Below are 17,500 nucleotides of genomic sequence, written 5' to 3' on the forward strand. Positions count from 1 at the left end.
CCTTCGCTCCATAGATGCTGCCTAAACCGCTGAGATCCTCCAGCATTTTTAAGGGTGTCGACCCGAAACGTCACCCATTCCTTCGCTCCATAGATGAATTGAATTGAACAACCTTTAATAATCCTTTACAGGAAATAACAGTGCCACAACAGCTTCAAGACAGACATAACACCACACATTTCCTCAGATAGCTTCAATACTTAATAAGTTAAAATACAATAAATGAATACTAAAAAAATCCAAAATTATTTTTGTGCAATATAAAACCTTATAGCAGCTGGTATACAAGACTTCCTATATCTCTGCCTCACCCGCTGAGGTCCCCCAGCATTTTTAAGGGTCTCGACCCGAAACATCATCCATTCCTTCGCTCCATAGATGCTGCCTCACCCGCTGAGTTTAATAATTAGTATATGCATCCCATTTTGTATCGAGGTCTGAGATACTATAAAATTCTGATTTCTTTCAAAACAATTCTCCAACTCCACGAGGCATGCCAGGTTCAAGAATTTGATGCAAGGCTTATTTCTGTAGAGAAACAGGTGCCAGTATGCGTATATGTCACGTTGTTACTTGCGGGCAGAGCACCAAGGCATATTCCTTGTATGTGAACACACTTGGCTATTAAACATATTCATTATTATCATTATGAACTGCATATTCTGCATCAATCGAGTTGTTAACTTTTTATACATGATACGAGATGAGAAGAACTTTTTTCACACAGAGAGTTGTGAATCTCTGGAACTCTCTGCCGCAGAGGGTAGTTGAGGCCAGTTCATTGGCTATATTTAAGAGGGAGTTAGATGTGGCCCTTGTGGCTAAGGGGATCAGGGGGTATGGAGAGAAGGCAGGTACAGGAAACTGAGTTGGATGATCAGCCATGATCATATTGAATGGCGGTGCAGGCTCGAAGGGCCGAATGGCCTACTCCTGTACCTAATTTCTATGTTTCTATGTTTCTATGATGGTCAACTTACCATGGCACCAAATAATATGGACACAATGTATGGTAAAACTTTTCAAATAGTAACCAAATCAACCTCGATTCCATTGCATTACCACAACAGGTGAAGATTAATTTCTTCCACCCAACCTTTGTGTTGAATTTATGGCATAGATATTATTTTATTTATTGGATTCATGGTATTTTGGAATTTACAGTGTGAGGAAGAGTCCTGATCCGAAACGTCACCTATCCATGTTCTCCACAGATGCTGCCTGACCTGCTGAGTTATGGTGCAGCAGCACCTATGGATGCTAAGGAAATAGGCAACGTTTCGGGCCGAACCTTCTGGAAATAGGCAACGTAGCTCCATAGATGCTGCTGCACCCGCTGAGTTACTCCAGCACTCTTTGTCTTGTTTGTATTGAATTGTTTGGTATTGCATTGCACATTATATTTAGAGACACAGTCATACAGCATGGAAACAGGCCCTTCAGCCCAATTCGCCCATGCTGACCAAGATGACCCATCTAAGTTAGTCCCATTTAAATCTATATGGAACAATTGAACAGTATCCTACAATTCAATGAGTTACTCCAACATTTTGTGCCTTCATTCAAAGCACAGACTGGGTAGAAGACATTAATCTAACTTGAATTGTCTGGAATTCTTGGTATTGTGTACTAAAGATCTTTATTGTAAAAGTGACCAAACTTATGGTCTTACTGTAAATTAAATGAAAGTAGTTCATTAATAAAGACATTGGTATATTTCCAGAACACGACAACATCAGGGCAGGTCCGTGGATGGGAAGTGTTCAGATGGTCATGGGCCAAACTCAGGCAACAGCCACTAGTTTAGAAAGGGGCATCTTGGTTAGCTTCATAAGATCATAATTGATAGGAGCAGAATTAGGCCAATTGGCCCATTAGGTCTACTCCACCATTCAATCAAGGCTGATCTATCTCTCCCTCCAAACCCCATTCTGCTACCTTCTCCCCGCACTAATCAAGACTCTATCTATCTATCTATCTATCTATCTATCTATCTATCTATCTATCTATCTATCTATCTATCTATCTATCTATCTATCTCTCTCTCTCTCTCTCTCTCTCTCTCTCTCTCTCTCTCTCTATCTCTCTCTCTCTATCTCTCTCTCTCTCTATCTATCTATCTATCTATCTATATATCTATCTATCTATCTATCTATCTATCTATCTCTCTCTATCTATCTCTCTTTCTCTATCTATCTATCTCTATCTATCTATCTATCTGTCTTTCTGTCTGTCTATCTATCTATCTTGCTATCTATCTATCTATCTATCTATCTATCTATCTATCTATCTATCTATCTATCTATCTATCTATCTATCTATCTATCTATCTATCTATCTCTGCCATAAATACATAATTGACTTGGCTTCCACAGCCTTGTGTGGCAAGGAATAGCACAGATTAGCCACCAAGTTGGGCCGAATGGTCGGTCTGTTTCCACGTTGTATGATTCTATGACCTCATATCCTTTGAACATGACACCTATTTACATATAATTGGCACCTATAGGCACCTTTTAGGATAATGCAGCAATAATATACACGGCATAAATCGCTTTTGAAGTGAGGTTGTCGCTGGTGTAGAATAGGAAGCAATGTAACAAATGTTCGCACAGCTGTTTTACATAAACAGCAATGTGATAATGGTCAGGTTCTCTAATTTGTTAATTGAGATGAAAGGATAAGAGCTAGCCAAGGCACTTGGCCCTTCTTCAAAGTAACACACTGATCTTCATCATCCACTTGGTAGAACGGGCTGGACCGCATTAACATCCCATCCAACCGCAGTGGTGAAAAACGCAAAGTGCTGGAGGAACTCAGCGGGCCTTCATCTTTCATGTTCTCCACAGATGCTGCCTGACCCGCTGAGTTACTCCAGCACTCTGTGAAACGTCACCTATCCATGTTCTCCACAGATGCTGCCTGACCCGCTGAGTTACTCCGGCACTCTGTGAAACGTCACCTATCCATGTTCTCCACAGATGCTGCCTGACCCACTCAGTTATGGTGCAGCAGCATCTATGGAGCTAAGGAAATAGGCAACGTTTCGGGCCGAAATCCTTCTGGAAATAGGCAACGTTTCGGGCCGAAACCCAGAAGGGTTTCGACCCGAAACGTTGCCTATTTCCTTAGCTCCATAGATGCTGCTCCACCCGCTGAGTGACTCCAGCACTCTGTGAAACGTCACCTATCCATGTTCTCCACAGATGCTGCCTGACCCGCTGAGTTACTCCAGCACTCTGTGAAACGTCACCTATCCATGTTCTCCACAGATGCTGCCTGACCCACTCAGTTATGGTGCAGCAGCATCTATGGAGCTAAGGAAATAGGCAACGTTTCGGGCCGAAATCCTTCTGGAAATAGGCAACGTTTCGGGCCGAAACCCTTATGGGTTTCGGACCGAAACGTTGCCTATTTCCTTAGCTCCATAGATGCTGCCTGACCCGCTGAGTTACTCCAGCACTCTGTGAAACGTCACCTATCCATGTTCTCAACATTTTCTCCACATTTTCACTGAGGGCCACAATGTGACCAATATTAAAGTCATAGAGTGATACAGCATGGAAACAGGCCCTTCGGCCCAACTTGCCCACACCGGCCAACATGTCCCAGCTATACTAGTCCCACCCGCCTGCGTTTGGCCCATATCCTTCCAAACCTGTCCTATCCATGTACCTGTCTAAATGTTTCTTAAACATTGGGATAGTCCCAGCCTCAACGACCTCCTCTGGCAGCTCGTTCCATACACCCACCACCCCACCCACCCTCTTTGTGAAAATGTTACCCCTCAGATTCCTATTAAATCTTTACCCCTTCACCTCACGCCAATGTCCTCTGGTCCTTGATTCCCCTACACTGATCATCTCTGACCCCTCTCACCCTGGCCACAAAACTCTTTGAATCACTTCCCTCTGGAAGGCGACTCCGGACTGTCAAAGCTGCCACAGCCAGACATAAAAACAGTTTTTATCCACGAGTAGTTGCTCTACTCAACAGCCAAAAATCTGTAGCCTCCCTTTGATCTGGTATTTTGTTGGTTCACATGGCTTGATCAATGGTGTTTTATCATGAATGTTTTATTATTATTATTATTAATGTTTAGTGTTTACTGAGTCGTTCGTAACTGTCACTGTGTGTCATGTTGTTACTTGCGGGCGGAGCACCAAGGCAAATTCCTTGTATGTGAATACTTGGCCAATAAAATTACTTACTTACTCTGGACAACAGACTTCTCCCCGATCTATTCCTCTCATGACTTTATACACATGAACACAGGCAGATATATCCCTATATGCTGGTTTAAGTGGAAGATGGACACAAAAAGCTGTGTCTAACACCTCCAGAGATGCTCTTCTGACCCACTGACCCATTGAGCCTTAACCCCTTAGCGGCATTGGTACATTTTGACCAGTCAACTCAGGAGCCCCAACATGAGAGCCCAACACTCTCCCCTTCACCTGTCATGTGGCCACGCTTCTAGAAACATAGAAACATAGACAATAGGTGCAGGAGGAGGCCATTCGCCCTTCGAGCCAGCACCGCCATTCATTGTGATCATGGCTGATCGTCCCCTATCAATAACCCGTGCCTGCCTTCTCCCCATATCCCTTGATTCCACTAGCCCCTAGAGCTCTATCTAACTCTCTCTTAAATCCATCCAGTGATTTGGCCTCTGTGGCAGGGAATTCCACAAATTCACAACTCTCTGGGTGAAAATGGTTTTTCCCACCTCAGTCTTAAATGACCTCCCCTTTATTCTAAGACTGTGTGTGTGGCCCCTGGTTCTGGACTCGCCCAACATTGGGAACGTTGCAACCGCAAGAAATGCAACACCTGTCCCTTCACCTCCCCCCTGGACTCCATTCAAGGACCCAAGCAGTCGTTCCAGGTGCGACAAAGGTTCACCTGTATCTCCTCCAACCTCATCTACTGCATCCGCTGCTCTAGGTGTCAGCTGATTTACATCGGGGAGACCAAGCGGAGGTTGGGCGATCGTTTCGCCGAACACCTCCGCTCACAGTCCGCAATAACCAACCTGAACTCCCGGTGGCTCAGCACTTCAACTCCCCCTCCCATCCCCACTCCGACCTCTCTGTCCTGGGTCTCCTCCATTGCCAGAGTGAGCAACACCGGAAATTGGAGGAACAGCACCTCATATTCCGCCTGGGTTGCTTGCGTCCTGATGCCATGAATGTTGAATTCTCCCAATTTTGCTAGCCCTTGCTGTCTCCTCCCCTTCCTTAACCCTCGAGCTGTCTCCTCCCATCCCCCCCACCCTCTCCCTCCTCCCCTTTTTATAGGAGCTTCCTTCTCCCCTCCCCACCCCCCAGTTTTGGTCTCAGTCTGAAGAAGGGTTTTGGCCCGAAACGTTCGCCTATTTCCTTCGCTCCTTATAGATGCTGCTGCACCCGCTGAGTTTCTCCAGCACTTTTGTGAACATTTTTCCTGCATCCCGCTTGTCCCATCCTTTTATAATTTTATATGTCTCTATAAGATCCGCCCCCTCATCCTTCTAAACTCCAGTGAATACAAGCCTAGTCTTTTCAATCTTTCCTCATAAGACAGTCCCGCCATCCCAGGGATGAATCTCGTGAACAGCTTCTGAAATAGCTTGTGTACTGCATCTGTGCCGACCAACATAACCGCTCTTTATACTAACACCATCCTCAAGTGTAAGAGACTCGATCAAGAAATTTATGGGCTGTTAAAAATAAGTAGCCATGTGATGGGAAACGACAGAGGTGAATTTTCAGCGGACTGCAGGGGACTGTAAAGTTATTGGCGGTAGACAAAAATGCTGGAGGAACTCAGCGGGTGAGGCAGTGTCTATAGAAACATAGAAACATAGAAAATAGGTGCAGGAGTAGGCCATTCGGCCCTTCGAGCCTGCACCGCCATTTAATATGATCACGGCTGATCATCCAACTCAGTATCCCGTACCTGCCTTCTCTCCATACCCTCTGATCCCCTTAGCCACAAGGGCCACATCTAACTTAAATATAGCCAATGAACTGGCCTCAACTACCCTCTGTGGCAGAGAGTTCCACAGATTCACCACTCTCTGTGTGAAAAAAGTTCGCCTCATCTCGGTTTTAAAGGATTTCCCCCTTATCCTTAAGCTGTGACCCCTTGTTCTGGATTTCCCCAACATCGGGAACAATCTTCCTGCATCTAGCCTGTCCAACCCCTTTAGAATTTTGTAAGTTTCTATAAGATCCCCCCTCAATCTTCTAAATTCTAGCGAGTACAAACCGAGTATATCCAGTCTTTCTTCATATGAAAGTCCTGCCATCCCAGGAATCAGTCTGGTGAACCTTCTCTGTACTCCCTCTATGGCAATAATGTCCTTCCTCAGATTTGGAGACCAAAACTGTGCGCAATACTCCAGGTGTGGTCTCACCAAGACCCTGTACAACTGCAGTAGAACCTCCCTGCTCCTATACTCAAAGAGAGAACGGGAGAGGCGGCCATCTATTTCTCCGCTTCTCGTTTCCGTGATCTCACACGACTGGAGATCGCAGGATACCGAGGCTTTCCTGTTCCCAGTAAAATAGAGTGCTCTTGTTCAATAGCCTGGCTCAAGAAAGCAGAAACTTAAAACAAAATCTCTTACAAGTGTAAAAAAAAAACCCTCATAATCAGTGAAAATTGCAATCCAAATAGACCGCATTAAAAGGACATCTTTGGTGGTAAAGTATCTGTTTATATACATTGTCTCCAAAGGTATTTAAGGAATTCCAGATTAACACATTAAACCTTTTTTATGGTGCCAACTGGTGGACCGAGTATTCATTAAACAGCTAAGCAGTCGCCCCTTGCTGTGTCAATAGAAGGTGCCCTGTGGATTAAACACTGTTAAAGCTTTTACACTGCCAACATTATCACTCTGACAGCAGCATTAAAATTAAAGTGTGCTTTGCACCCAACTTACAACCAGCTCCTAACGAGACGAGACTAACTGAATCTGGAGCAATTCAGGCAGCATCTCCGGAGAGAAGGAACAGGTGACGTTTCAGCTCGGGACTTTAAGTCTTTTATTATGTAAAAGAATATGTGTGTTATGATTGTGTTTATAGTTTGTTTGGTTGTTTTGTTGTTTGTCTTTTGCACAAAAGTCCGCGAGCATTGCCACTTTCATTTCACTGCACATCTCGAATGTGTATGTGACAAATAAACTTGACTTGACTTGACTTAAGGGGCCTGTCCTACTAAACCATATAACCATATAACAATTACAGCACGGAAACAGGCCATCTCGGCCCTTCTAGTCCGTGCCGAACACTTATTCTCCCCTAGTCCCATCTACCTGCGCTCAGACCATAACCCTCCATTCCCTTCCCATCCATATAACTATCCAATTTATTTTTAAATGATACCAACGAACCTGCCTCCACCACTTCCACTGGAAGCTCATTCCACACAGCCACCACTCTCTGAGTAAAGAAGTTCCCCCTCATATTACCCCTAAACTTCTGTCCCTTAATTCTCAAGTCATGTCCCCTTGTTTGAATCTTCCCTACTCTCAGTGGGAAAAGCTTGTCCACATCAACTCTGTCTATCCCTCTCATCATTTTAAAGACCTCTATCAAGTCCCCCCTTAACCTTCTGCGCTCCAGAGAATAAAGCCCTAACTTGTTCAACCTTTCTCTGTAACTTAGTTGCTGAAACCCAGGCAACATTCTAGTAAATCTCCTCTGTACTCTCTCTATTTTGTTGACGCTTGTCGATTTTTTTCCACCGACTCGACTGCCGGCCTCGTGTCCATGTCACCAAAATATTTGGAACGTTTCAAATTCCAGCGGCGGCAAATGTTGCGACACGTGGAAATACAGCGCCCAACAATACGTCGTCACGCCCGCGAATTGTTCGGTGACCTGATGCGTCAGTCGAAAAAACGCCAAGTGGGACAGGCCTTTCACTGAAACATGTGCCTATTCACGGGAATTTAGAAGGATGAGAGGATATCTTACAGAAACATATACAATTCTTAAAGGATCGGACAGGCTAGATGCAGGAAAAATGTTCCCTGGTGTTGGGGGGAGTCCAGAACCAGGGGTCACGCGCAGTTTAAGAATAAGGGGTTGGCAATTTGGGACTGAGAAGAGGAAAAAGGTTTTCACCCAGAGAGTTGTGAATCTGTGGAATCCCCTGCCACAGAAGGCAGTGGAGGCCAGTTCACTGGATGCATTTAAGAGGGCCATAGAGGGAGTGCAGAGAAGGTTCACCAGACTGATTCCTGGGATGTCAGGACTGTCTTATGAAGAAAGACTGGATAGACTTGGTTTATACTCTCTAGAATTTAGGAGATTGAGAGGGGATATTATAGAAACTTACAAAATTCCTAAGGGGTTGGACAAGCTAGATGCAGGAAGATTGCTCCCGATGTTGGGGAAGTCCAGGACAAGGGGTCACAGCTTAAGGATAAGGGGGAAATCCTTTAAAACCGAGATGAGAAGAACTTTTTTCACTCAGAGAGATGGTGAATCTCTGTGATCTTATGGAGAGAAGGCCACAGTTTCATTGGATATATTTAGAGGGGATGATCAGCTAAGGGGATCAGATATGAAGAAGGCAGGTGGCTGAGTTGGATGATCAGCCATGATCATATTGAATGGCGAAGGGCTCGAATGGCCTACTCCTGCATCTATTGTCTATGTTGCTATGACCCTTCCTCAGGTCGATTGAGAATGCGGATGAAATTACTTCAGCTTTTGGCCATATAAAGTACTGAAGCCAATGCCAGAACAGGAACTGGCCCTTCAGCCAATAATGACTGTGCCGAACATGATGATCCTTGGACTATCATCAATCTGACTTTGCTGGCTTTACCTTGCAGTACACATTAATCCCATTATCCTGTATCTGTACACTGTGGGTGGCTCGATGGTAATCATGTATATAGTCTTTCTGCTGACTGGTTTAGCACGCAACATAGAAACATAGAAATTAGGTGCAGGAGTAGAGGCCATTCGGCCCTTCGAGCCTACACCGCCATTCAGTATGATCATGGCTGATCATCCAACTCAGTATCCCGTACCTGCCTTCTCTCCATACCCCCTGATCCCTTTAGCCACAAGGGCCACATCTAACTCCCTCTTAAATATAGCCAATGAACTGTGGCCTCCTCGACTACCCTCTGTGGCAGAGAGTTCCAGAGATTCACCACTCTCTGTGTGAAAAAAGTTCTTCTCATCTCGGTTTTAAAGGATTTCCCCCTTATCCTTAAGCTGTGACCCCTTGTCCTGGACTTCCCCAACATCGGGAGCAATCTTCCTGCATCTAGCCTGTCCAGCCCCTTAAGAATTTTGTAAGTTTGTTTAAGATCCCCTCTCAATCTTCTAAATTCTAGAGAGTATAAACCAGTCTTTCTTCATAAGACAGTCCTGACATCCCAGGAATCAGTCTGGTGAACCTTCTCTGCACTCCCTCTATGGCAATAATGTCCTTTCTTCAGATTTGGAGACCAAAACTGTACGCAATACTCCAGGTGTGGTCTCACCAAGACCCTGTACAACATACAGATTTTTCACTGTACCTCTGTACACGTGACAATAAACTAAACTAAATTCTTATCTGCCTGCACATGTCCATGCACCTATCTAAATGCCTCTTACATTCCACTGTAGAATCAGCCTCCACCTCTGCTGCTGTTCCACAGGGAGGGATTCAATCAGTCGTCTTTAATATTGTATTTAGTCATAGAATGATACAGTGTGGAAACAGGCCCTTCGGCCCAACTTGCCCACACCGGCCAACATGTCCCAGCTACACTAGTCCCACCTGCCTGTGCTTTTTCCATATCCCTCCAAACCTGTCCTATCCATGTACCTATATAACTGTTTCTTAAACTTGGAATAGTCCCCCAGCCTCTACCTCCTCTGGCAGCTCGCATACACCCACCACCCTCTGGGTATTCGAGGGCCAGACATGATTCCTTAAGGGATGTCAGGACCCTTGTCTTATGAGAGGGTAAAGAGAAGGATAGGGACGGTGCTATACTGGTCTGGGAACGTTCTGGAGGCGGTGTCCAGAGTCCTTATAGAAACCGTGGGCCGGCGGCTGGGGTTGGACAGGCTAGATGCAGGAAGATTGTTCCTGGTGTTGGGGAAGTCCAGGACAAGGGGTCACAGCTTAAGGATAAGGGGGAAATCCCTTAAAACCGAGATGAGAAGAACTTTTTTCACACAGAGAGTGGTGAATCTGTGGAACTCTCTGCCACAGAGGGTAGTCGAGGCCAGTTCATTGGCTATATTTAAGAGGGAGTTAGATGTGGCCCTTGTGGCTAAAGGGATCAGGGGGTATGGAGAGAAGGCAGGTACAGGGATACTGAGTTGGATGATCAGCCATGATCACAATGAATGGCGAATGGTGCAGGCTCGAAGGGCCGAATGGCCTCCTCCTGCACCTATTGTCTATGTTTCTATGCATGTTTACACCGAAGATAGACACAAAAATGCTGGAGTCCAGAGACATGTTGGGAGTCCAGAAATTGACCAAAAAGTTTTTCCAAGTTTTCTTTCATGATATTTCAATTTTAATAAATGATATTGGACTTCTCAATGAAGGAATTAAACCCACTGAGATCTGTGAAGGAACAGTCAAGAATCCAAACATAGCTAAAAATCGTATCAGCGCAACGGAATGGATTAACAAAAAATAACTGAAGGATCCCATTCTTCTGAAAACCAGTTTTCTTGGCTCCTAGTTCATTGATTCTAAAAAGCATCCAAATTAATTTGCTGGTTATGGTATTTTATCCTCATGGTGGTGGGGGGGGGAATAGATAAATCCTCCTTGTTTATTATTCAAAAACGGTTCTCAACTCTGTTGCTCTTCATGTGATTTGATTTTTAGGTAATTGGTGTAAACTGCGTCTGATTTGAGACGCTGACGTTTAATTGATATGTAGCCTGTAGCCATTAAGATTCAAGAATCATGTCTCCATTCGAAAATGGAAAATATTCGCTGCTTCATTTTGAGAGCACGGGATTCGTCAAGGGGCCTGAATTAGAGTAAATGCCAGAATAACATGTCCTTGCTAAAAATAACATTGAGTATTCCAGGAGACCTGACTCTCTGTGGTTTAATGCCACGGGCTGCAGCTGATTTGGTGGCTAATATGTTGCCTGGTGCTGATCAGTGTGACTTCTGAATTCGGAGAGAATGAGAGAGGAAAAATAATAATGGATGGTCTAATCACATGAAAACCACTAGTACCCTCCCCCCCACCCTGTACACGAGCATGATATAGAAACATAGAAACATAGAAATTAGGTGCAGGAGTAGAGGCCATTCGGCCCTTCGAGCCTGCACCGCCATTCAATATGATCATGGCTGATCATCCAACTCAGTATCCCGTACCTGCCTTCTCTCTATACCCCCTGATCCCCTTAGCCACAAGGGCCACATCTAACTCCCTCTTAAATATAGCCAATGAACTGTGGCCTCGACTACCCTCTGCGGCAGAGAGTTCCAGAGATTCACCACTCTCTGCGTGAAAAAAGTTCTTCTCATCTCGGTTTTAAAGGATTTCCGCCTTATCCTTAAGCTGTGACCCCTTGTCCTGGACTTCCCCAACATCGGGAACAATCTTCCTGCATCTAGCCTGTCCAACCCCTTAAGAATTTTGTAAGTTTCTATAAGATCCCCTCTCAATCTTCTAAATTCTAGAGAGTATAAACCAAGTCTATCCAGTCTTTCCTCATAAGACAGTCAAGACATCCCAGGAATCAGTCTGGTGAACCGTCTCTGCACTCCCTCTATGGCAATAATGTCCTTCCTCAGATTTGGTGACCAAAACTGTACGCAATACTCCAGGTGTGGTCTCACCAAGACCCTGTACAACTGGAGTAGAACGCATATCAAGGGGGTAAGGAATACATGGTTTCTTGGGGAATAATACCCGCTCCAGGGTCGATGAAAATGAACGCTTGTCGCTGAAGTTAGAAGATGTGAATGATTGATTGTCCCAGTTAGGAACCCATGACTTTGCAACGAACCCGAGTTGCCAGAGGCTCGCTGGTTACACAAACACTCCAGTTGCTGATGCTCTCCCACCCACAGGTTCAGCCAAGTCCGCACGCTGTCCCGTTGAGTTACTCCAGCGTTTTGCGTCTGACTTCATTTGCGCGCCACGCGGACGGCGCGGGAAGATTTCGCACGCGGCAAGGTCCTGCGACGCCGCGCGTCTCTGCCTATGTCATCGCGCATCATGCGGGCGTAATGTGCACCGCGTGCACGTCACGTGCGTGACACGATGCCCGCGTCGTGCGCCATGACGCATAAACGATGTTGCATAAATTTACGGCCAAATGGGACAGCCCTTTAAGGTTATGAGCCTGTCCCACTTAGGCGACTCTCCAGGCGACTGCCAGGGACCAGTTTTAATGGAAGTCACCTATGACAGCACCTATCACAATCGGCGACTGACACAGGAAAATTTTCAACATGTTGAAAATCTTGCGGCAATCGCTATTGTCGCCCATGAAAGAGTCTTAACTTGGCCTCTGTTTATTTATCCTGCTGCCTGAAACATTCCCTTGAAGCCCTGTCCCACGGTGCGAGTTCATTCCAAGAGCTCTCCCGAGTTTAAAAAAAAAAATATGGACAGATGATGTGGAGAGATATGGAACAAATGACTGAAAGATAGGCAAAAGGGTCTCGACCCGAAACATCACCCATTCCTTCTCTCCAGAGATGCTGCCTGTCCCGCTGAGTTACTCCAGCATTAAGTGACCAGCTTCGGTGTAAACCAGCATCTGCAGTTCCTTCCTATACATGAGTATCGTAGCACTTGGGTTAAAGTGTCTGATATCAACATCAATGTTTCACCGGTAATATAACCTGTCCGCAAGTATTTATTCATCTTGGTTTTCCCGCATGGAGTGGGTTTTATTTTTGATGATTGAAAGTTCATATTTACGGGTTATTTTCGGTGTAAAATGTACATGAAACAGATGCAATAGCACATTAATTTTAGCGGAAATACCGAGTTAATATTGTCAGTTTTTAACAGTCACATTGCACAAGGAGTAAAGCCCTGTCCCACTGTACGAGTTCATTCCAAGAGCTCTCCCGAGTTTAAAAAAAAAATCAAACTCGTGGTAAGCACGGAGAATGAACGTAGCGGGTACGTCGGAGCTCGGGGACGTCTCTTAGCGGCTCGTAACGCTAACGGCAGGAACTCGGGAAGACTCGCTAACGGCAGGTAAGCACGGGAAGACTCGTGAGGATTTTTCAACATGATGAAAAATGTCCACGAGAGCCCCGAGTACCGACGAGTGGCCATTACCGTAAATCTCCGAGTTGGAATCAGGGCAAACTCGGGGAGAGAGCTCTTGGAATGAACTCGTACAGTGGGACAGGGGTTTTACAGTCCCAGCTGCCTAAATATTGAGCGACGATATTTGCAGTCAAATAGACTTCAATCAGTATTGTGGTCTCAGCATCACAGGGTAGATTTCTGCTTCCGACAGCCAGTGTGTGCTGATTTGGACCCCGGTTTTGGCGAGCGTGCATTAGCTTTCAAACCACTATCTCTTAAAAGCTTCATTATTTGCAAACAATCGATAGGCTGGGGAATTTGAGAGGAGATGCTGGCTGGGCCACTGGGAGTAGCTGCAATGCATTAGCGGAGTAAACAAAATTAACTACAGATCTTACAATACAAATTAATGATTGGGACGATGCAGAGATGCCGGAGTAATGTTGCGGTCGTGTTAGGAGTGCTCCTTATTTGATCTGCTTTAACACCTCAAGGTCCAGTAACTAGCCATTAAAGAGCGATGATGTGCAGAGTGCCGCCTTCAGTGTAGAGATACAGCGCGGAAACACCGAGCCCGCGCCGGCCAGCGATCCCCGCACACTAACACCACCCTACACACACTGGGGACAATTTACATTTACACCAAGCCAATTAACCTACAAAACTGCACGTCTAAGTTTAAGAATAAGGGGTAAGCCATTTAGAACGGAGACGAGGAAACACTTTTTCTCACAGAGAGTTGTGAGTCTGTGGAATTCTCTGCCTCGGAGGGCGGTGGAGGCCGGTTCTCTGGATGCTTTCAAGAGAGAGCTAGATAGGGCTCTTAAAGATAGTGGAGTCAGGGGATATGGGGGAGACGGCAGGAACGGGGTACTGATTGGGGATGATCAGCCATGATCACGTTGAATGGCGGTGCTGGCTCGAAGGGCCGAATGGCCTTTACTCCTGCACCTGTTGTCTATTGTGTGTATTGTCTTTGGAGTGTGGGAGGAAACGGAAGATCGCGGAGAAAACCCACGCAGGTCACGGGGGGAACGTGCAAACTCCGTACAGACAGCGCCCGTAGTCGGGATCGAACCCGGGTCTCTGGCACTGTGAGGCAGCAACTCTTGGCTCCCACTACAAGTGCAGCTCGAGGAGACTGCATGGACTAGAGGTTTATTCTCGTCACGGTGGCGCAGCGGTAGAGTTGCTGCCTCACAGCGCCGGAGACCCGGGTTCCATCCCGACTACGGGTGCTGTCTGTACGGAGTTTGTACGAGCCAGCACCGCCATTCAATGTGATCATGGCTGATCATCCCCAATCAGTGCCCCGTTCCTGCCTTCTCCCCATATCCCCTGACTCCACCATCATTAAGAGCCCTATCTAACATAGAAACATAGAAAATAGGTGCAGGAGTAGAGGCCATTCGGCCCTTCGAGCCTGCACCGCCATTCAATATGATCATGGCTGATCATCCAACTCAGTATCCCGTACCTGCCTTCTCTCCATACCCCCTGATCCCCTTAGCCACAAGGGCCACATCTAACTCCCTCTTAAATATAGCCAATGAACTGTGTGGCCCCGACTACCCTCTGTGGCAGACAGTTCCAGAGATTCACCACTCTCTGTGTGAAAAAAGTTCTTCTCTGGGAAAGGATTTCCCCCTTTACCTTAGAGCTGTGAGTTTAGTCGGGTGTCAGGGGTTATGGGGAACAAAATGGGGTTAGGGGGGAGAGATTCCATCAGCCATGATTGAAGGCGGAGTAACTAGATGGGCCGAATTTCTTGAGTCAGCGCGCTCCTAATTCTGCTCTGAGAACTTGTAAACGTTAGTTTTCTTAGTTTAGTTTAGAGATAGAATGCGGAAACAGGCCCTTCGGCCCACCGAGACCGTGCCGACCACTACACTAACTCCATCCTAAACACACACTCGGGACAATTTACATTTACACCAAGCCAATTAATTTACAAACCTGTACGTCTTTGGAGTGTGGAAGGAAACCGGAGCACCCGGAGAAAACCCACGCAGGTCACGGGGAGAACGTGCAAACTCCGTACAGACAGCACCGGTTATTGATAGGGACTTGCTTTCTCCCCATATCCCTTGACTCCACTAGCCCCTAGAGCTTAATCTAACTCTCTCTTAAATCCATCCATTGACTTGGCCTCCACTGCCCTCTGTGGCAGGGAATTCCATACATTCACAACTCTCTGGATGAAAAAGTTTTTTCTCACCTCAGTCTTAAATGACCTCCCCTTTATTCTAAGACTGTGTGGCCCCTGGTTCTGGACTCGCCCAACATTGGGAACATTTTTCCTGCATCTAGCTTGTCCAGTCCTTTTATACTTTTATATGTTTCTATAAGATCCCCCCCCCTCATCCTTCTAAACTCCAGTGAATACAAGCCTAGTCTTTAACACTGGGAGACATCTTGTGTTGGAGTCAGTTCAGTTTATTGTCAGGGGTACCGCAAAACCCACGCCGGTCAAGGGGAGAAGGTTAGAGACTAGCTTGGAGATGCGGCACGGAAAGAGGCCCTTCGGCCCACCAAGTCCGTCCCGACCAGCGATCCCCACACATTAACACTGTCCTAAGACAGTGCTAGGGATTTTTAGATTGAGAGGGGATCTTATAGAAACTTTACAAAATTCTTAAGGGGGTTGGACAGGCTAGATGCAGGAAACCGGAGCCCGATGTTGGGGAAGTCCAGGACAAGGGGTCACAGCTTAAGGATAAGGGGGAAATCGTTAAAACCGAGATGAGAAGAACTTTTTTCACACAGAGAGTGGTGAATCTCTGGAACTCTCTGCCACAGAAGGTAGTTGAGGCCACAGTTCATTGGCTATATTTAAGAGGGAGTTAGATGTGGCCCTTGTGGCTAAAGGGATCAGGGGGTATGGAGAGAAGGCAGGTACGGGATACTGAGTTGGATGATCAGCCATGATCATATTGAATGGCGAATGGTGCAGGCTCGAAGGGCCGAATGGCCTCTACTCCTGCACCTATTGTCTATGTTTCTATGTTAGATAGGGCTCTTAAAGATGGCGGAGTCCTACACACACTAGTTTATACATTTTTACACCAAGCCAATTAAACTGCAAACCTGCAAACGTCTTCGGAGTGTGGGAGGAAACCGAAGATCTCGGAGAAAACCCACGCAGGTCACGGGGAGAACGTGCAAACTCCGTACAGACAGTCGGGATGGAACCCAGGTCTCTGGCGCTGTGAGGCAGCAACTCTACCCGCTGCTCCACCGCAGGCATTTATGCTTTCGGCAATATCTAATCCTGTTCATTTTCGCCTTTTGCCGGTGCCGACTGCTGCTGCTGCTGCTGCTGCTGCTCTGCATGGGATGTGAGCGAACTGCAAATATTGGAGAACTGAAGCACCGAGGTTAACAATTTAGCAGTAAAATATTATGATTAGGATATGCTAATACGACAAAGGTCCTTTGATTGTCATATCAAAGTGGTGGGAAGTTTGGCATCAAGTGCATCCACTGATCAAAGAGGGCAACTCATCGCAATCATTATCACAGGCAGCTGGGCGGGCAGGAGCGGAGCTAGCTAAATAAAATATCCTCAGGTTATAAATGCTTCTGTTTCCTTGCCGAGCTCACTCTCAGAACATATACGAGGGGGGTTCTCTTTGTATCTTATAGAAACTTACAAAATTGGCGGAGAGGTTGAGACAGCCTCACATGCCAGGACCCGGGTTCCATCCCGATGTCTGGGGAGTTTGCAGGACAAGGGGTGACCTGCGTGGGATTTCTCCGAGATCTTCGGTTTTCCTGCCCACACTCCAAGAGAGTGCAGGTTTGTAGGTTAATTACATAGAAACATAGAAATTCAGTGCAGGAGTAGAGGCCATTCGGCCCTTCGAGCCTGCACTGCCATTCAATATGATCATGGCTGATCATCCAACTCAGTATCCCGTACCTGCCTTCTCTCCATACCCCCTGATCCCCTTACCACAAGGGCCACATCTAACTCCCTCTTAAATATAGCCAATGAACTGGACTCAACTACCCTCTGTGGCAGAGAGTTCCAGAGATTCACCACTCTCTGTGTGAAAAAAGTTCTTCTCATCTCGGTTTTAAAGGATTTCCCCCTTATCCTTAAGCTGTGACCCCTTGTCCTGGACTTCCCCAACATCGGGAACAATCTTCCTGCATCTAGCCTGTCCAACCCAATTAAGAATTTTGTAAGTCTCTATATGATCCGCTATCAGTCTCCTAAATTCTAGAGAGTAT

The 17,500-nt window shown here is 46.2% G+C and overlaps 1 protein-coding gene across 1 annotated transcript in view; it reads right to left on the reverse strand.

Moving 5' to 3' along the window:
• The window catches only part of LOC129699216 (homeobox protein Meis2-like), a 270,723-nt gene that overhangs the window by 89,978 nt on the left and 163,245 nt on the right, over window positions 1-17,500 (reverse strand).

The sequence above is a fragment of the Leucoraja erinacea genome, chromosome 8, assembly GCF_028641065.1.
Source record: "Leucoraja erinacea ecotype New England chromosome 8, Leri_hhj_1, whole genome shotgun sequence".
Lineage (NCBI taxonomy): Eukaryota > Metazoa > Chordata > Chondrichthyes > Rajiformes > Rajidae > Leucoraja > Leucoraja erinaceus.